Genomic DNA, 21,618 nt, shown 5'->3' on the forward strand with positions numbered 1-21,618 from the left:
GACCCCCACAATTTTGTTGCCAAATGCAATTAAAAATAACCTGTGGTTTGCCATGTTCATCTCATCAAATTTTCAGAGAGAACTTTTCCGAGGACACATCGTATGATTCAGGTAAACACCTGGTACTACTGACTGCAGTGTAGTTCCGTGCTGAATTCTAAAAGCCTTAGCAAAAGCATCTGCATGGGGGATAGTTCTCATGCTACACATCTCACTAGGAGCCAGATGGATTGAAATTCTGCATGTTGTGCTTTTTATATGAAAACCAATTACTGGATTCATACATAAAGGCCTGTGGTTATTTCTTATACTAATTTAGGGGTTTTTTTTTAATTTAACCATGGTTGAAGTTTGAACCATACCTTGCCAGTGTATGAAGTGATTTTAAAAGGAAGTGAGACATCTTGGCCTCAGTTTCCCTTAACCTTAAAGCTTTGAATTGCAACTACAGAGCTTCTTGTTGTATACAAGATAGTAATTTAATGCACTTTATTTAAAAAAAGGCACAAATTATTTTCTTTATAAAATGGTACAATTGCACTATGCTGTAAGAATTGGTTACTAAATATAAACTGTACAGTTTTGTAGTCAACATTGTGTTTAGTCATAAATGATGGAAACAATTACATGTTTCAGTTAAATGTTAATTTTATATGTGGTGTATGTAACCATAAATAAATTTTCCTTTCTAAAAAAAAAAATTGTTCATTTCATTTCATTGAATTTCACATTCTGTTGCAAATAACAAAACAATATCCTTTCTACAAATATAAAATTAAGTAGGTTCCAGTGGAAAGAGATGACAGATAACACTGACTAAACCTGGGGAATTACATTCAGATGTCCAAACTTTAGTTGAATTTGTGTAGGTCCCCTGCATCTACTAACACTCCAGAAGGAAGTATCAGGCATTACAATTTTGTACAAAAACTCTGAAAGAAGAGCTAAGAGGAGTTCTTGAATGTAGAATTCCAAGTGAAAGCCAGAGTGCCCTTCCAAGTCCTTTCTTTTTCGATTTGTCTCTACTGCACTCACTTCTGACACACTACAATTTATTATCATTGTATACACTCAGATTTTTTGGAGGGAAATCTAAATGCTAAATGGATGTAAATATTTAAGATTTGAGTTAGCAGTCATTAACTGGGAGAGGTACCAGTTGCAAGAAACTATGTTAACCTAGATTTTTTTTTTTAGACCTTTGGTCCTAATCCTCCAATTAAGTAACTGCAAAATCAGATGCCTGATCAGAGTTCTGTATTTCCAATTTGACTGTTACAGACAGGCTAAAAGAACATGTTGGACCATCTCATTTTCCAAATTAAATTTTTCATAAAATGCATCTCTTCATTCTTTTACATGGTTTTCTTGAATACTCAGCTTATTTTCCAGGCATATAAATAAATGGGATGAGTTACATCTCTAACCGTAAGACTGACTGTTATGTGCCTTCTGTACGAAATTGGCCAGTGACTGGCAGATACACAGGTAAGTGACCAAGAGCGTGGCTGCTTCCTTTACATGATGCAGGACTACAGTCCTGCAGCTCAGATGTATACTGGAAGAGATCTTAGTGATGTTTACTTTTACCAGACACAGCTGTCCTCTCCAGCTCTCACATCAGACATTGAGGCAGCATCTGTTTTATACAGAGAAGAAGTTGATATCATGGTGCAGGAGTAGAAACCCAGTTTGTTTTTCTGTGGTTAAACTACACCAAAAGAACTACAGCACAATGGTGATTGAAATGTATTTGACAAATGCTTTTTGCTTACAATAAACATGAACCACAACTACACAATACAGACCCTTAAGAATAGTCAGCCATCCACTCTGTTAAACTGGTAAAGAAATAAAAATTAGTTTGGAAAAAAAACAATAGGGAGGGGAAATAAATGTTTCACCTAATGGAGAAGCCAGTATTGAAATAATGTGGCCATGGCTGTTTGGGGATCAGTTTGGGCTTGATTAGGACTTTAGTTTGGACTTTGGGCTGGAGCCTAAAGTAGGACAATAAACTAAACCTGTTCTGACTGTGCAACACATTTTTAACCTGCTTTAAAGTCAGGACAAGCAGGAACAAGCCAGGAACAGCAGGGTTGGATGGTTCAAGCATCTTGGTGTTGCTGTGTTGGTGCCCCTTCAACATCTCCCAATATCAGCATCTGCCTAATGGATGGAATTACCATTAAGAGGGCAAAATGGCTGCCCAGATTAATAAATAAAATAGTAAAAACCTGCCAAAACTTAATGGTAATCAGCCAGAATGTAAAGATATTCCTATTACAATGGTGGATGTATTAACGATGTTTCAGAACTGGTAGATGTCCTGGCTGCATTTTTGTTTAGTGCAGGTAACATCCTGCTTATGAAGCAATCTACAGTATCACAAGCTCAGGAAACAGCACTGTAATTTAAACAGTGTCTTGGGTTAACTGGGAACCTTAGTCATTGGCAGTGCTTAGACCAACCAGTAACAAGTACTTTGTGCCTCCTGCCGATTGTGTGGCGCTTTATGCAATATGGTTGAATATCAGATATGCCAGCTAAGTCTGGAACTAAGCAGAGGGTAACAGAATTATTAATAATGGAAATACAACAGAAAACTTCTGTGGCCAATAATAAATGCCTGTTCTTAGGTTCACTTCAGGATTTGTAAGTCATATCAGTGGAGAATTGAGTTGGATGGACTTTTGGACACAGTGCAGCACATCTTACCTTCTTACTAAATTCCTATGAATCATCTTATTTCTAGCAGGATATCAAAGAATGTCTGCAACCACTGTCCTATGCAAAATATGAGCCCTGTGCAGTTCGTGGCTATTTTACACTCATTGCTGAAAACGTTACAGGAGATATCATCAGTCTGGCACGTATGACAAAGACAACTCCATTTGAAGATACTCAGACTTCAAAAAAAACCCATATATACCTTTAAAGTTATTTTGAAATAACCTATAATTATGTGGCGCTAAATACTTTTTTTCTAGAATTCCTTTCAAAATTAGCAGCTTAAAACTATTTTTTAAATGTTTTTTAATTGAAATATCCTTATAACAATAATGCTCCATGGCGTTGTCACTATTTGCCTTCCTCTGATTTGGATGTGAGCTGAGCAAACCCCACTGCTGTACAGCATGTTACAACCAACAGTTAGTTACTATGTGCAAATCGGCTCTTGAGCATTTTCTACTTGCGGATTTTATTGTGATTTTCTTTTTTCCTATCTACCAAAGTGTTTCATCCCTTTATTTTGTTCTTATTATAAAGCTGGTGGCCTTTCCACGCAGCCTTTCTTTGTCTGACAACAAAAGATATTTTAATGTAACCAGGACACAATCTTTCCACTAGTGGCCTAGCAGAGCTGCTTTCACCTTCATTTTTATCGTGATGTATGGCGTTTAAATGGTGCTTGACAGAAAGCCTATATAAACACATTTTCTAAGATACATCGAGTTTGCCATCATCATCCCTTTGAGCTGTCAAGCTCAAAAACACATTCTTACAATTTCCAGAACAAGGATCAACACACTCCAAATCATTCAGCTTACAAAGGGAATACAGAGGATATGGCAAACTACAGTGAGCTAGAGCCCTTACTACTCCAGTTTCAGGCATTAGGCAGGTCTCAGTGGGAGCAGAATATTCCAAAATCTCAAACTAACCTCAGGATTTCCTTTGCTCCCCTGGCTATTCCTAACTCTTTAACCTTTGCAAAAGGGGTGACAAAAGAGGTGCCTTCGTGTTCCCCCCTTCTCTCTCACATGGCATTCTTTGCTGCAGCCTCCAGCTCCTGTTTAGCTTTTTCCAAGACCTGGCCTCTCCCAGTGGTGCCACTGGTGGTGCAGTGCAAGGGCATATGTGGAAATTACTGTTATGCAAACCACGCATGTGCAAGGGCATCAGGCAGGAGAAGGAAGCATTTGCAATTTGCCAGTTTAGCCCAACAAAACAGTACTCCCTGACATCCAAGCAGATCAGACAGCCCCACTGCTCTTCAGAGAGAAGTTAGGGCAAGCTTCCGCTTTGCTCCCACTGACCTAGAGGCAGGGGGCTGTTGCAGTGGAGAGGCTGGTCCCTGTACAGCCTGGAGACGCTCCCTTGGCTCTCTTACTCTGCAGATATGGTTGAGTTCACTGCCTGGCAAGGTAGCATATGCTACAGAGAGCCAGGGCCACACAGCAGCAGCTCATCTCTCCCTTGATGCTTTGGCTCCTTCTGCAGTTTCTTGCTGAAATGGGCTCCATGATTTATTGTCAGTGCTGGATTCCCAGTCCCCCTTCACAGCTTTCTGCAGGAACTAATAAAACAGATCTGGATTTTGTTATTTAATTAAACAACCTGTATTAGTGTCCCTGGAGTTCTCTGGGCTGAGGTTGGTTTTGGTTTGTTTTTCCCCCTCTTCTTGGAAGATGTCATAGAAAAACGTCACAGCTTCTTAATGTTTCATCCATTTCATTCATCACACTCTGTCTGGACAGTGTTTGTTTGCCTTCTATCCAGCCACAGCTTGCACACAGCCTTTATAGAAACACAGCCTTGCCAGTAGATGTGTATGGTCTTAGATCTGCAGACCTCTGTGTCTGCCATCACAGGGTAGTTCAGGGTGGCTCAAATTCAGCAGCTTCATGTCAGCTCCATAACCACACCCACAAGCTGCCCTCTGCCCCCAGGGCAACAGCAGCAGCCCTTGCTGATGGCAGCAGTGACCTGCCTTTGCACCCCACAGAGCATTTGCTAAAATTGGCTGTTCCTTTTCGCAGAAGGGGAGGCCAAGGGGGTGTTCCTTGGGGTGCTGTTTGCTGCTGCTGTGGTCATCCCTGGGGCCTGTGAAGAGTGGGGTGTGAGGGACAGACAGCACCAGGCACCGTTCAGAGAGGCAAGTTTTCCTTCCCTTGTGATTCCACGTTGCAATCAGGTTCAGGAATAGACATTTATCTGTCCAAGAGATGCCTTGGAGATCCTTTTTGCATCTCCCAGAGAGAAGATTTACCTGGGTAGCTGGGTATGTGTTATAAGCCAGACTTGCCCTGTGGGCATGCAGCTAGGCTGTGCAGGTAGGGGTGTGCACACCACAGCAGACCCACAACAGCTTGTTGGTTTCCAGCTCATGTCAATTCAATGTTTTTTCTTCACATCTACCCTTAATTTGTCTTACCATGCAATGTTGCATTCTTCTTCAGAGACGAGATAAAGCATTAATCAGAGCCCGGTAGTTTTCACTATTCTCTTGTGTTTTTCTGCTTCTACTTGATTCTATTAGAGGCTGTTTTAATGAGCAGTCATTAAACACACGCATCTGTCTCCAGAGATCTAAACAGCAGAATCTCCATAATTTCCTCTGCTTCACAAAATGATACAGTGCTTCGGTAGAGTCAAGTTAAAAACAGAACAAGACACTGCTCTGCATCCCTTTCAATCATCTCACCTTCAGCAGTCACTTGCAAAAAAGTCTGTTCCTTTTTCCTCTGCTTAGAAGTTATTTTTTACACCATTTAAGTGACAGCTTAATCATATGATAAAGGACTTCCCCGAGCACAGGTCTTCCCCTTGTGTCAAAATATCAGTGGATTCCGTATTTAACATCAGACACAGCTGCGTGGCAGCCATAGGTGAAGTTTCCCCTATGAATAGCTTCTGTGATACTATATCACTGTAGAGAGCGCTTCCTTTTGGAAAGCTGTTCTGAGACAGAAGTCAGCAGGGCTCCAACCCCCACAATGGAAATCAGTAGCAAAAATCCTGAGCAGCAGCTCAGTACCTGTAAAGATGTCAGTATACATGGAAAGATGGGGCCATATATAGAATAATTCAGGCCATTTATGATAAAGTAACAGTATTGTTTTCAAAGATAGAGAAGCCTTGAAAAACACATGTAAAGTGCTTCACAGCAGATGGCAATATGAGCAGAAAGAGGTCATATCAAGCATGTGGCAAACACAAATATCTGCTGCTCCTCCTTCTTGCTTCCCTAAACATTTACTGTAAATGTGGCAGATTAGTGCTCTCTGTCATTGTGCATTTGCGGGATTAATGCCTAAAAGAAATTACTAAAGTGTATTTAACATTTACTTGAAAGTTTTGAACGATGTCTGCTAATGAAAAAAAAACCAACTAGGTTCCATCACAGTACCTGCATGTCTCCCTAACAGTAGCTTGTATTACCTGTAGGAGTGCATCACCACATTGCAGTTGTAAAGCTTAACATCACATTGCCCTGTTGTCAGGCTTACAGTGTAAACCAGGTTGGCCTCAGCCTTCTGCTGATGCAGAAGCAAACAGCAGTGTAAAAGAGAGATGGTAATTTGAAAGGCCTCCGGTAATAGGGTAGGTGAAAGGTATGGATACTTCACAGATTCCGTGAAGCTATGAGCACTGTGCATCTCCTCCCCTTGCACACTGTAGACATGTTACCAGTCTGAACCAGTGAAAATCCAAGGGGAGATGCAGCAACTGGGAGTTTCTGGTAGTGGATTGGGTTAAAAGCTATGAGGTCTAACATTTATTTGACCCATTAAAAGTGCACAAAGCCTCACCTCCAGCAGAGTTTTACCAGATGCTTTTTTTCCCTGGTGAAGTTAGAGCCCAAGGGGTATTTTGCAACCAGCATCCATTGGTTGCAAAAAAACTGCAGTGGAGGTAGTTTCCTGCAGAAGGGTCACAGGGCATTTGCAGTTTTCTGAGTCAAAAACAGTCCTTAAAACTCCATCTAAAAAACACCTGGAAGCAGTTGTCAAGCACTGTAATTGCCCTTGGGTTGGAGCAGCTGACTATGAGAACCAGAACTAGAAATAAAATCCTGCCCAGGAGAGATTACAAATTTGTTGCTGATGATAAAACCAGAGCAAATGTGAAGTAGAAGAGCAGGACTGTGCTTTTGTGTGCACAGCATCACAGATAGGATATGGTGTTTCAGAAATAAATGGAGTAATGAAATGGTACCTGTATTATGTGAGAGATTATCTTCTCTGCAGTGACCATTGTAAAGTAATTCAGGAAGCAACACAAAAACCTCTTGATAGCTCTGCTTTCCCTCTCATTCGCCACCAGGAGAAACAGAGGTCTGGGTAGCTGATGAGGTATGGAGATGGTAATAAGAGATCGCTGTGAGACAGAAGAAGCTGGGAAGCCAGCAGGGCAGTTGAGATGGACCCATCTTAGAAGAAAGGGTTTTAATCTCGATGTCTGAGCTTTCATATGAAATCCAGTTTAGTAGATGAGATGACTAAAGAGGAACTGATGGGAAGCTTTGACATTTATATAAAACATGCAGGCACCTGTGCTTTAACCTACAAAGGCTTTATAATACCCAAATTGTCATCAAGATAACAAAGATCAGACTGCTCAACAAATTAACATCACCTTGTACTGCATTTTGATGTTAAGGGGTTTGTTTTATAAACACACACCCATACAGGTAAGTCACAGGCTGTGCAACAGCTTGTGAGGAGACGCAGGGGGAGCTTGGCTCGTTTGGCCTGGAGAAGTAGCTTCACAAGGACCCAGCAGTGCCTGTGGGGAGGTTATCAAGACAACGGATCCAGGATCTTCACAGTGGTGCATGATGGGAGACTACACATCAGTGAAACAAGTGAGGTTGAAACTGCATATAAGGAGAAATTATTTCCCCATCAGGACTGCCAGAGTGGCACAGCTTGGCCAGAGAGGTTGTGCAGTCTCTCTTGAAGGTTTTCAGGACTCCACTGGATAAAACCCTGAGGAGTCTGGTCTGACCCTGCTTTGAGGTCCTCCCGAGGTCCCTTCCAAACTGAATTGTCCTGTGGTCCTCATGGAGAATGAGACACACCTGTGGGTGTCCATACAATGGTCTTGAAGGCTTAGACCTTGGCAGAGCATTAGTTCATAACAAGGAGGCAGAGATCAAGCATTGGAAAACACTCTCTAGGAAATGGGGGATCCCCATCTCCTGACATCTAAGTCTGCTGATGGGACAGCTTGAACCAAGCACAAACTGCTGAACTTAATAGAGGAATAAACAGCTGTGAAAAGAGCCTATAAAATACTGGTGGTATGGCTCAGTGATCTAGTGGACATTTCTGGTGTTAAACAATAGGAATTAATGACTGTAGTAACAGCACAGCCATGGGCACAACCTCTACATGTTACATATTGGATCCTCCTCCTCTACCTCTTGGTATCTGCTGCCTTAAATAGTAACAAACAACTTTGGTGCCTACATTTAGGGGAAGGGCAGAGAAAGGATGGGCCTTTAGCCATATTTTTCACTTTTTACATGATGTCCTTCATAATTTTAAGTATTTTCCCCGTTATTCATAACATTGGGCACTCACAAAAAGTAACAAAAACATTTTAAAATTTTAAACAATACAGAAAGATCTGCCTTCGGGCATGAGCTTTGGAAAGAAAATTAATTAAAGTTACACAAAGGTCTTCATTGGCCCAAAGTGTGTTTATGTCATATCAGAGGCAGAAACAGTGTTTAAAAGAAAGAGTTAACACTTAGGTCTCCTCAACACGTAGACTGGAACAGCAGAAAGATCAGAGTTGCAGCATGAGGCAGCATTAGCATTTGGATTCAGAGTGGAAAAAATTTCCCAAGACCATTAAAAGCATATCCTTTGTCAAACCAAAGAGCTCGCAGTCACTCAGCTCCAGCCCAAGATGTAGACATATTTCAAGTCCGCAGGGCCAGATCATCTGAAAGAGTTAAGGCAGGGCCTTGTGTCTGCAGGGTACCTGTCACAACATACCCTGGTACACACCTTAGAATTGTAGACAACCTGTGCTTAATACAAACAGAGAAATAGAATGATCAATCACAATTATGAGTTCACCATGATCTATTTCTCAAAATATCTGTCTAGCTGGTGGTGACTGATCCCTTATTCCTTTGACATTTGACTGGAAAAGAACCAAGAGCACATAAGTAACTTAAAGACATCCTGTCCTCTGTAGGATTGAGGCACAAGGAAAAGCTACACAATAAGTAACTTTAAGACGTCCTGCCCTCCCTACAACTGAGGCACAAGGAAAAGCTTGCACAATTTCTGGATGAAGTGAGCCTTCCAGTCACCAGGACTACCAATGCTGATGTCATGGCGCGGGGGGGGAAGTGAGGAAAAAAAATCCTGCCACTGCCAGCATTACTAATCGAGTACTAATGTTTATGACATGAACATTTTCTGTGGCAGCTAGTACTTTGCTAAGCTAATATATATTCCTTAATACTGTTTTCCATATTATTATGTCTGGCGTTATTTCTCTAAATGTAATACAATTTTGCTGCTATAAGAGAATAAAATACTACACATCCACAGTTTATAGAAATTGCTGTTCCCTGCTTTATCTTGACAATGGATCAAGCCACCTGAGTAAGTGAAGTAACAGCTCGTTTGTCACTGTCCCAGCCACTTGTATAACCCCCTTGCTAGGAATCCTGTTCAAACTGCTTTTAGGCTTTTGTCTTGTTGAAAAGTTTCATTGAAAGTCATGAATCTGCAACAAGAACTTGTTCCTGACTTACATTGCATGCATTTTTTAAAAACCTTCACACTCAAAAATACCTGATGTAAATCTCCATGTCAGCCACCTGGAACGATTAAAATGGGCCCACCACCATTCTGCCCAGCCAAAATCTGCTCACCCATGTCCACCAGCCAGTGAGATAAACATTTCCCCAGTTCATTTGCAGTTGGTTACTGGAAACCCCAAGTACTAAGTCCTGAGTGACATGTTAGCCCACCCTGAAACATGACAGAAGCTGCCCTACAAACCCTCAGCAACTTGGCCTTGGAGGGGTATGGGGCTGCCAGTGAGCGTCATCACTCAGCCTGGGGATGAGGGATGATGGGGGGAGGCTTGTCTTTAGGAGAATATGGGTTATAAACTCTGCCAGGTTTCACCTTAAAAGAAAAACATTCTTTCCTAACTTTTCATAGAACAAAACTCACCACACACACAAAGTGGTAAAAAACTGTCCCTGCCATTGAAACCTGATCTCTCTGACCTGGGTTACTTTAGGGCCACCAAACCTCTTTGCTTTGTGTAGGAGGGAAGTCACTGGGAAGATGTAGAAAGTGCGACTTGGGGGGCCTTATGCTCACATCATTCCCTGAATACTTCTGGAAATGAAGGTGTGTGGAGAATCCCTACCATGTGGAGTGTATTCCACAATGGAGACTATCAACAGAGAAAACATAAAGATTCGGATGCGACAAAAATAATGGTAGCACATACACATTTACACCCATCCAGAAGGTGGAGCCTGTCCATCACAACTCTGCTCCCTGACAGGAAGAAAAGCAGCTGAGGGGAGTTCCTGGGGGAGCCTGGTGTTTTCCTGAGTGGGGTCTGTGCAACAAAATGAATTATGGCTTTATCACCCAGCAGAGCTGTGTGCACACCAGCTGGGTGTAGGGCACCTGCCACATACCTCTGGTATAGCACAAAAGTTTGCATGAGCTAATTCACCCTGCCAAGCAGCAGATCTAAGGGTGCACCAGGGCACATTCTCACTTGAAAGACAAAGAGATTGAAATAAAATGAAGGAAGAATTTTTGGCTTTATGAGTACAGTTCCCAGGACATCAGGGCTTTTCCTCAGCTCTATATAACCAATAAAAAGGAATTACAGGAACCACATTACTAAAATTATCTTAGGTGCATGCATATTATTGCAAGGATTAGGAAAAGATTAAAACCAGAGCAGCTACTAACAGTGCTGTCTCATCCAAAAGATTTGCCTACCAATGAGAGACTGCTTGTGTAACACTCTTGAGGAGAAGCCAAGCACCAGGAGCTCAAGGACCCCAAAGCTGCTGTGAGGGAGCCCTGGTGTGAGCAACGGGGCAGAGGTACCCTTCCCAAAGCCCAGGGGGGCATGCAGGACAAGCTGCAGTGCCACCTCCCTTTTTGTACTGGTTTTCTCTTCCTTCCCCAGTGGGGCAGGTGTCCTCCTCTCCCTTTCTACTTCCTCTCTGCCAAAGTGATTCAGGAATTAGCACGGGATGCTTTTTGGTCTCCTTGTCATTACACTTAGTTAGAAGACACCTTCATTTGCTTTCGTTTTGCTCTTCTACCTGGCAGAATAGTTTGCATTTCACGGGCATTTCTTCGGTCCTGTTGATCTTTTTCTACCTGAAGTGAGCAGCATAAAGAGTCACACTGAATGGCTGAGCAGCAGCAGCTGTGGCAGAGCCAATGTTGACAGCTGAAAGAACACCTGGAAAGTCTACAGAATGGTTAAAAACCAATGAAAAAGGAAAAATGCTGAACATGCAGTAGGTCTGGGATGTCAAAGGTCAGTGCAGACACAGAGAGCATCACAACTAGGTGGCACACAGAGAACAAACCAGAGCCCTGAACAGCATAGAGAAATAAGAAATTCATAGCAGTTGTACCATCTACACCCTTTCTCCATAGTTACATGTGTGCCTGAAATACCTTGACAGCAAACATAGTACTGGAATTCCCACCTCCTCTTTGAACGGCGCAGCAGCGAGGCAGCAGTTCACTTTCTATGTTCCTTTGTCGTCAGGCTTTGCCAGGGCCACTACCCAGAGCAATAACTCTTATCAAATCCAGTGCCGCATCACTTTTTTGGCTTTGTTGCATATTTGCATCAGCAGTATCATAACAAATCGTCTTTCAGAGACCAGATACTTTAAAATGCTATGCCCCATAAGTTAGTAATAGTTATAAGTAAATAGAAATGAGGGTGTCTTCCAATTAAATGTAATGACAAGGAGGGCAAAATGAGTATAAGTTGGTAATACAGCAACTGTCACAAGTGCTCAGATTAAGATAGTCACAAACACTTCCATAATGTATGAAATAAATCAGATTTTTCAGGACTAGTTACTTTCTCAGTGGATATTGAATGCTAAGAGCTTTTCAGATCTCTGCTATAATAGTACAGGTTACACTGTATCATTTCAGATTGCTCTTGACTTGGCTTTTATTCATGCTGCTTCTTAAGCCATGCTTCCATGGCTGAAACTTCCAACCTTCAGCAGTTACAAGTGAAGTTTGCAACTTCTGATGTACATAAGCTTTTCTTCGGATCCACTCTTAGAAATGCTAGCGGGCCAGGAAAAATAAGTATTGCTATGAATGTGTCAAAGACACCCTTCATGGTAGGCACATACATGTGCTCACCTGGTGCCCCGCACAGGGGCAGCCTCTCACCAGAGGCAACAGATCTTCACTAGATGCAAATGAAAATGCAGCAAAGCATGTACACATCAAATCCTAAAAAAGATTCATTGCTGAGGAGGCAATCTAGGAACAGAATGATGAAAAGAAGCCTGTCTGCTGTATTTCTTGCCACCTGTTCACATGAGGCTTTTTGAGTCTAGTTCACTTAAAGAAACTGCAGTCATCTGGCAGAGCTGAAATGAAAACACAAATCAAAATGACAGCCCTGTTTTTTTGTTTTGGCTAGACATCTACAGAGATAGAAAGATATGATAATTGTACAACTCAAAAACTCTAGGCATTTCAATAGAATTAACTGTAAATTAAGTTAATTACCTTGAAAGAAATAATTCATTAAAATAACCAAATGAGCTGTGTCTTAAAAAGGTACGTTTCAGGATCTATTCTCTTTCCTATAAAAAAATCAATATATTTAAAGGAATTTGCAGTATCTAAAGCTTTCTTCTATATTTTATTTGCCTAGAAAGGCCACAACCAAAAAAATAAAATTAATTCCCCGTGACAGCAGGAAATAAGGAATGCATAGTAGATACAGGCTTTAAATGCTGCAGTAGAGATGCAGTTTTACAGAAAAAATAGCCTGTCTGTACATGGTTTTGCTGTACACACAAAAGCAGCTACATTACAGAAGATTATTAACCAAACTGGTTCAACACTTTAGTTTCTATTCCCTAAGAAATTCTGAGAAAACCTTAGTCTAAAGAAGTCATTCTGAGTAATTTACTTGGAAGTCATTATGTGTTCTCTGAAAAAGCTAATTTTTCAAGCTATTAAAAGCCACCTATTCTCCTCCCACTCCCATGATTTTGTCATTGTCCTCCCCCTACTTCAGTCCTCTTGCACCTGCTGGTTCTTTTTGCATCCTTGTAAGCACAGCAGATTTAAGACAGACTTAACTTGGTTGTGGAAAGCTCATTTAAAACCAGAGGAGAAGAGGTGATGTAAAGAATCTGAATAAAGTTAATCTTGGACCAATGGCTGTATTCATCATGCAGAAGAAGAGAGAGCATGGTGAGGTGGGGAGTTGGAGAAGAAATAGCACCACAACTTTAAGAAGCTACAGAGAAACAGCCAGGCAGTTTCAATACTCTGGCACATCACGTTCACTACTACTGTGAATTACGATAAACTGCACAGCAGAAGATTTTATGCACCAACCATGGGCAGTCAGTCAATTTTAATTGTGACATGGCTTTGGAAAGAAACAGTGTTCTGATTGAAAGGTTTTCTTTCATTGTCACCTTTCCCCTCTGTTCAGAATCAAAGTAAATTGCAGAAAAATAGAGCCTGAAGAACAGAACAGCTGAAACAGACTGTTATGTGGCTCCAGTCAGCTCAAAGGAAAGAACAAAAAAAAATAAAAATCAAGTGGTGGAAATGCCTTTCCAAGACATAGCAGAGATGGATGCTGTGGTTACGCTATGGGCAGATGCAGACCAGAAGCAAGCTGGACTGGGAATCACACCATACACTGTAGGAACACACTGGCTAGAGTCTTTGCTGAGATGGCTGGGTTTGATCTGAATCCACTCCCTGCTTGATATCATTACAGCATTAAATTGAGTACAGTTTGGTCCATGGCAAATCTCTCTGCTCAGGGGTGGGCTCTGAATCAGGAAAAAGCCCAAGCTCCTGTTCAGATAATGTAGCTGCCCACCAACTGCCCCTCAAATTCAGGTTAGACTGCTGGGACCATTTTTTCTTTCTGTGTTTATGCACCACCTGCAGTTGCAAGCTTCTGGCTATAACCACAAACACTAATAAACTGACAATGCCTGCAACACATTTCTTGTTCTGAAAGAATGAAAACCCCATCTGGAAACTGCAGTTATATCAAATTTATTAAGAAAGGATAAAATGATCCTTCTTATGCTATTAGTACTATTGGCTTGTAATCTCTTGATGCAGTTTAGATATTATGGAATTTCAGACTTAATATTCCATCCAGAGGATGATATAAAAGCCACTATTGATTTCCACTCCCTATAAGCAGGCTTGATCTCTATGTAAATTAAAGATTCTATAATATATTTCACAATATAGATTAGTTGTCATTCAAGTCTTGATTTATTCTCATTCCAGTGGGCTGACTTACCTGCAAGTTCCAGGCAGTAACACACCTAACAAAATCTGGTTAGGCCTTTGCCCATTAACACCCACATCTATAGACACTCTTCAAACATCATAAGGAAATTCTGGGATGTATTATGAGAAAAGGAGTGGTATACACAGCAGTGCTGCAAAAAGCATCACTCACTGTCATCATCCCAGAGGAATAATTACCCCCCTTCTTTTCACCTGAGGAGGACAGGGCAAGACAACAATGTTTTCCCTCTACCAACTATTTAAATCCTTCAAATATTTGGAGAAGTTCCAGAAAAGAGAAAGCAAAGCAGCAGCATAAACATGCTAAGGTCTTCCACATAGCACCCTAGCTGGCTTCTCCCCTAACATACGTCTGGGGACTAGGGAATGCTGGTGCTGCCAACAGCTCCCCCTGTACCATAGTGAGGGTGTTTCCTCTATGCGCTTCCCTTAGTGAGGGCATTTACTTTCTCCTCTTCAGAGAGATGAAGACAGTGGTGGGACCCACATTTCAGTCACTGGACTTTGGGAAGGAAAAGCTTACCAGCATGAAGGTCCTTGTCACACACTGGGGAAAAAAAAACATCCTGGGAGGCATGAGGGACTACATCAAGCCTTGAGCAGCTTGGTCTAACCCTACTGCAAGAAAGACATTATGCCAGAGAACTCCTGAGGCCCCCTCCTGCCTGAATTAACCTATGATCCTATGAAAGAGCAGAGGAAAGGCTATCTACTAACTAGGGCTCCTTTCCACCACACAGAGGGGCACTGGAGTCTAAGGAAACAGCATTAACTCTTGTTTCTGAATGTACTTCCCTTCTTAGCTAGGGGATGAGTTGCACATTATCTCCTCATCCAAACATGTGCTTGTTCACAAAAGAATGTGGGAAAACTTATGTCTGCCAAAACCTCACTCTGATCCTCCAGTCCTTTTCTAAAGGGCAGACACAAAACTCTCTCGTCCTTAAAAATTAGCCTTATCAACGCCAACAAGGCTCTCAGATTATTTCTCATTAGGCTGCTGATAAGCATTAGAAAACCTCTCAGCGTGGCGAAATTCAAAGTACATCACACAAGTAAGGCTGGAGAAGAACAACCAAGGTTTTCTAGTTTCATCTTAGGCTTAGCTACAGCCATCAAAGTCCGATGATGAAACCTGCTGTCCAACTCACTTCTTTTTTTATTTAGTGATTTTTTATTACCATGTCACTCAGAAGCTGAACAGTACATCCATTGCCAGCCATACATCGTCTTTGCGGTATAAAGAGGGACGCACAAGATTTCTAACTCAAGCGTTGCATTTAAAGCAACACAGTTGATATGCACTGATGCTCAGCATTCCTAAGACTCAAGCTCACAACTGAAGGCAATGGACACTGACAGACAGGAGGTTCCCTCTGAACATCAGGAAACACTCACTGTGAGTCTGACTGGACACTGGCACAGGTTGCCCGGAGAGTCTTGGAGCCTCACTCCTCAGAGATACTCAAAAGTCATCTGGACATAGTCCTGGGCAACCAGATACAGGTCATCCTGCTTGAGCAGGGGGGCTGGATCAGATGGCCTCCAGAGGTTCCTTCCCATCTCAACCCCTCTGTGATTCTGTGAATGAAAAATTTAAAACATCCAATAAGAAGCTGCTGCAATTCACCCCCGTCTACCAACTTCCTTGTAGGCCTTCTCTTCATTTGTGCAAAGTCACATCACTTCACAACCAGGGCAGGCTCAGAGGACTTGTGAGGACATTTACAGGTGGGAGCTCAGCCAAGGTGCACCTTGGCTGTCATACCTTGTTGCTCCAGTGCTTTTAGCTTCACAGCAGTTTTACATTTCAGAGCACCTTGATCCAATTTTTTCAAGGACCCTGAGACTCTGAACCTCTAGTAGTCAGCACAGTTGCATATGCACTAAGATTTTGCTGTACCCCCACTTTTACCACAGTGCCACTCAGCTACTCAAAGAGGAATGTATCTCTTTCTCTATAACTTGAACTTCTTCATCTCCTTTCTCTGTCCTCATAAACTTACATTTTAATTAGAACAAGTTCTTATGATTGCCCCATTTGTCCACTGGAGGTCAGTGTCTTTCTACAGAAAGACTGTCCCTCTTACCTGGTGGGTTTGCAGGTGATGGAAATCTTAGAGCAGCACTGCATTTTCCTGTATACAGGATTTTAGGCCTTCAGGTACATGATGAAGACAGAAGCCTAATGTGGGTCCATCATTGCCAAAGGAAGCCCGTTCCTTGCATGTCTTGTCCCAATCAGAGTGACACAAAGAATTGCAGGAACCTCAAATGTAGTGTTTTCCCAGATACTAAAAGAAGGCTCAATCCAAAAGCTGCTGTTACCCTCCTGCAGCTCTCCTGCCACCACTGCAGCATTGCAGGAGGCAAGTGTCAAGCTCCCCTCTCAGGGAGCATCTCATGGGGCAGGAGCTTCCTAAGCAATGACTGAGCATCTTGAAACATTTTTGTGCTTTCTGCATTATCTGGTCTTGTATTTAAATCAAATACTAAAGTTTCATTACCAGCCAATAGATTTTTATTATCTAGTTAATCCTACTTGGCTCGTTTGCAGGGATGAGCTCCAGTGAAGGCGGCTGTTTAGGCTGCTGCACAGGCTGCGTAGGAGAGGTGCTGCACCACGCTGCTTTCAGAAACACCCCCTCATTAGCAAGCCTTCCTCAGCTATTGCCAACACTTTGCCAGACATTCAGTGCAAAGATATGGGTGTTTGCATCTCCCAAGCTGAGCAACATATGACGCTGAAGGATGACAACAGTAGCGGCCAAGAGCGAGCAAGTGTGGCAAGGAAGGGTAAACAGCCATGAGAACAGGGTTGTTTGGCAGTCATGCATAGAGCGCAGACATTGCTCAGGCACTGGCGTCTCTATCAGTGGATATCAGCCAGTCTCTTCTTTGGAAGCAATTTTGCTCACTCGCTCTCACCACGCTGTAACTCTCACCATGGAGTAGCACATGAATTTGGTTCCTCCCAAGTGCAGCTAGGCACGAGACCTGCTCTCACTGCAGCAGCAGTCATTTATTTTGCGTGAAGCAGAATTCCTGAAGCCCCACTAGTGCTGACCAGCACCCTCTGTGCCCTGCTCTCCAGACTCACTCCCTTTGAGTCCCACTTCTGAGTAGCACGGACACGGTCTGACTAGCCAGCTGATAAACATCCATGGATGTTTATGCTGCAGTTTTGCCTATTTACAGTAGATACTTCATCATCCATGAATCTCAAGGCAGTTCCAGTGAAAGGAAAGTAACGCTACCAGGGACTCTACTTGCCTGTATGCCCCTAGTTTGAGCCACAAATGGAAAAAAATGAGGCATTAGGACTGATGAGATGAGACAGTTCCCATGTCATGTATCTCAAGACCTGGAACTTTCAAGTCCTACTATATTTCCTTTAACTTCTGTGCTAGGAAATTAGTGGTGCCTCCTGTATCTTCAATTCTGTCCTGCCAAGACCACCGATGTTCTCAGAGGGAAATTTTGCTCTTTCCATCCCACTACTTCTCCATTTCATTTCACATATATTTCTTATCATAGTCAACAAACTTTTCTACATCCTTTCTACAGCACTGATATCCCTGTTAGCATTTAAACAGTTGGGTGAGAATAAATGGTTGCTGCCCAAAACCCAGAGAGAAGCCATACCTGCAGCAGGCTAGTAATTACAGCAATTGTGCAAAGCTCACATCTGGAAGCCTTAAAATAGAGTTGCACTTTAGAAGTGTGCCTTACCCACATATTCCTTATATATCCTACCACCCTGAGTATTTCATGTTTTGCCTTCTGACCAGAAAACATTATCAGTTCACCAGACTCCTTTAGTAATTCTTACATTCATGAATTTTAAAAAAGACCTGTTTACTATTTAAAATGTCAGCTTAAGTCTATTTATCAGGTATTGAGGCCAGCAGCGCCACCAGTGTCATTTGTACCCTCATGTCTCATCTGATGAAGGAAATAAAGGCTGAAGCAGGCAGATGGCTGAATGGAAGAGAAAGGTCATTGCATACTGCAGCTGATGAGGAGAATAAAATAGGGAAGGTGATCTTCAGGGAGAAGGCTAAAACTTAGCCTCACCATTTGGAGGCTTCTGTATGGAGATAAAACAAAGAGAAGTATCATCAATAATTCACCAAAACATTTTCTCCTATTGTTTAGAACAAAAAGTGTCTTGACCTTTCTCTTCTTCCCCATCTCTGTTCTAAAAATCTTTATTTTCCTATCTCCCATTTAGAAGACAAAAGAATGCCACAGATCTGTGGTGTTATTTTCCCCATTTAAGTGAGGCATCTATACTTAAATGCTTTTACTCTGCTAATGCATTAAGTAAGAAGCCATGTTATAGCTAGACAACTCCCACATCTCCTATATCAAATAATTCTAGCTGTTGGCAGCTGTCTCACCATTTGGTATATTTTAACTAGGTTTGAAAATCCCTAAAGTAAGGATTTCTTATCTCTTTCAGCAAAGTAGGAAGTAAATCTATCAAGCCATATAAATAATTCATATAAATTCTAGAAACATAGCAAGGAATATAGGTCAGGAGGGGCACCACAGGAGAGGAATGGAGCATCCTTTACTTAAAACATGTGGTAGATCTAAATTCAGTTTCCTAGGCAGATCATGTCAACTTAAAGAATGAAGATGGCTCTTAAAAAATTTAAAAAGCAAGGGTTGACTTGATAGTCACTGAGGGTTTTGAAGAGAGTACAGAGGATGATCAAAAATAGGATACTTTTTTCAGATAAGCATTTGTCTGGTGGCAGTCGTTTGGGTACAAGGCAGCAATCTTACTTATCTTTCTTAAAACAGTTGTGAAATGTAACAATAGTGGTTTGCATCAGTTACGGCAAATCAGTGACTGGTAACTGAGAGAAGCAATGAGCCAGCAGGATCCATGTATTTTAAAGTAAACCCCTAATGCCCCAAAGAACTGTTGACGAACACCAGTTGTTTTGATATACGCACTGCAACTGGCCCTGCACACAATACATACCTTAATGTTTTCTTGTCACAGTCAGATTAAATATTTTGATGAACTTGGACAAAGGTTCTTCACAGCAATCCAAAAACTCCACCAAACTGCTTGTAAGCAAAACTTCTAAACCTTTGTTAGAGCAATATATGCCATAAATAGAAATCAAGTAGAAATAAATTTATGGGGAAACTTTCACAGCCAGCCTAGAAAGTGTTACTTTGATTATCATTCTGAGAATATGAAACACACAAGAGTCCTTCTTCCTCAAAGACAGAAATAATGTTTACAACATAATGGCAATCAGAAGCAGTTTAGCCAGGCTGTGTGAAGGCACCCTAAGAAGAGTTTTAGGAATTATGCTAAATTTGGAAGGAAACACAAACAGAACAGAAGAAAACAAATACAAATAAATCTGGAAGTGTGAACCAAGCAAAGTTAAGGTGAGGCCTCACACGGTTGGAATGACCAGTAACTTCAGGAAGATTCACAGTTCATCACTAAGCTAAGCCTTATGATAAGAAATCCTGGTACAACCATCATCCTCCCCAGGGGAGGATTAAAGCCCTATGTCCTGAAGCAGCACCCCTTTTAACACCATTACCACCACAGTCACAGAACAAGAATCTACCCAAGGGAAAGAAACCACAGCTGGGCAACCAACCAAACCATAAATCCTGATGAAGGAGGGAATGGGAAGATGTTTGGCTGGCAACACACAAACTATCTATTGAAAAACAGGAGCATGAGAGTCCAGAGAGAAGGATGCAACCCTGTCCCTCCAGAAAGGAACAGGCTTCAGGTGAAAGCCAGGACTGGGCTAAGGAGTTGAGGAGAGCAAGGGCACTTCTACAATGGCTGCTGACTGCATCCAGTTTGTGAAGGGTGACGAGCAGTGGGCACAAGCCACTCAGCAAGTCAGAGAAAGGTGACTGGGGACTAGGAAATTAAATTCATTACAGAAATAAAATATTAATAGCAGGATGACTCAGAAAACTAACTAAGGAATTCATCAGCACTAGCAGCTATCGAGAGAGCCTGATTTTCAAGAACAGAGAAAACAGATGAGTTCTGCCATGCCCCTTGGTGTAGCTGGTAGGACTCGTGTTTAGAGTTGCAGCCAAAGACAAAAGGGACAGACTGCTCAGTATTAACTGGCACTAGGGTAACTCGGTCAGATTCTCAGGCCTCCTTTCCTCTAACCTACACTTCACTGGCAACAGAAGTGACTGCTGAACAGGGCAGACAGTCTTCACGTGTACAACAGCACGCAATTGAAAACGCCAAATGGCTTGGAAAGGCAACACATTTAGGACAAGCTGCTGAGATATCTCAAAACAGTTGCTGTCAGCCCTAATCTCCAAATCACTCTGCATGTCAGCCCTTGCCAAGAGGAAAGCATAGTACTCCTCCCTGCTCTGGCTAATCAGATAAGAAGTTCTCTATTTATCTGCAGCAGTAAGAATTAATCTCAAAGAGACTACTATATTTAGCTAAGAATCTTAGGAGCTAGTTGTTTTCTTATGTAGCTGAAAAGCCTAGCCCAAACCTGAGGCTGCTTTCCACTCAAAGTGCACATCTATGCTACCCACAGATGAGAACACGTTTCTCCAGAGAAACCTACAGATTCTTGACAGCACATGAAAAAACATTCTTTGCCTCTAATGTTAGTAGAGAAAGCAAAATATGAAATTGCTTCTTCCAGTTTTGTACCTAAAGGACATTTTTTTCAGTCTACTTGTTTTTTTCCTCTTCATCTCTTTAATGAAAGATGATGGTCAATGGGGAACGCACAGTCTTTGTGGAGTACCTCCACTTCCTTTAAAGTACAAGGGAACTGGGAAGGGTGTTGAGTGACAAGCTCAAGTCTCTCCTGACTATTCTGTGACTGACACAAGGGCCTGAGGGATTCTAGGAGGGATCCTAATTTATTTTAATTCCCTGTATATCACCGACAATGCTTAGAGTACCTGAATGCAGATCTGCCTCAACATGCTAAAAATCCTTGGACCTCTGTGTGTGTGTGTGTGCATGTGTGTCCATGTATATATGTACTCATTTCTATCAGGAATGCCTCAGACTCAGAATTTAAAATTCAGGCTCCCACAGGGCAAAAACCTTTTCCCAAAGCAGAATACATCAGGCTGAATTTCTGTTTATTTGGGTTTTCAGAAGTAAAAAAAAGTGTCATGTCATCAAAAAAAAAATTCACTGTCAAAACCATCTCTGGATAAGCTGTTCTAATATTTATTTTACTCCTGTGCTAGGAACTAATACCTCAGCTCAGGATTTAATTTGTGCAACTTCAGCTTCCAGACATAAGATTCTAATGAAGTCTTC

Source organism: Neopelma chrysocephalum, unplaced genomic scaffold (assembly GCF_003984885.1).
Source record: "Neopelma chrysocephalum unplaced genomic scaffold, ASM398488v2 Primary Assembly neopelma1_43, whole genome shotgun sequence".
NCBI classification, from domain to species: domain Eukaryota; kingdom Metazoa; phylum Chordata; class Aves; order Passeriformes; family Pipridae; genus Neopelma; species Neopelma chrysocephalum.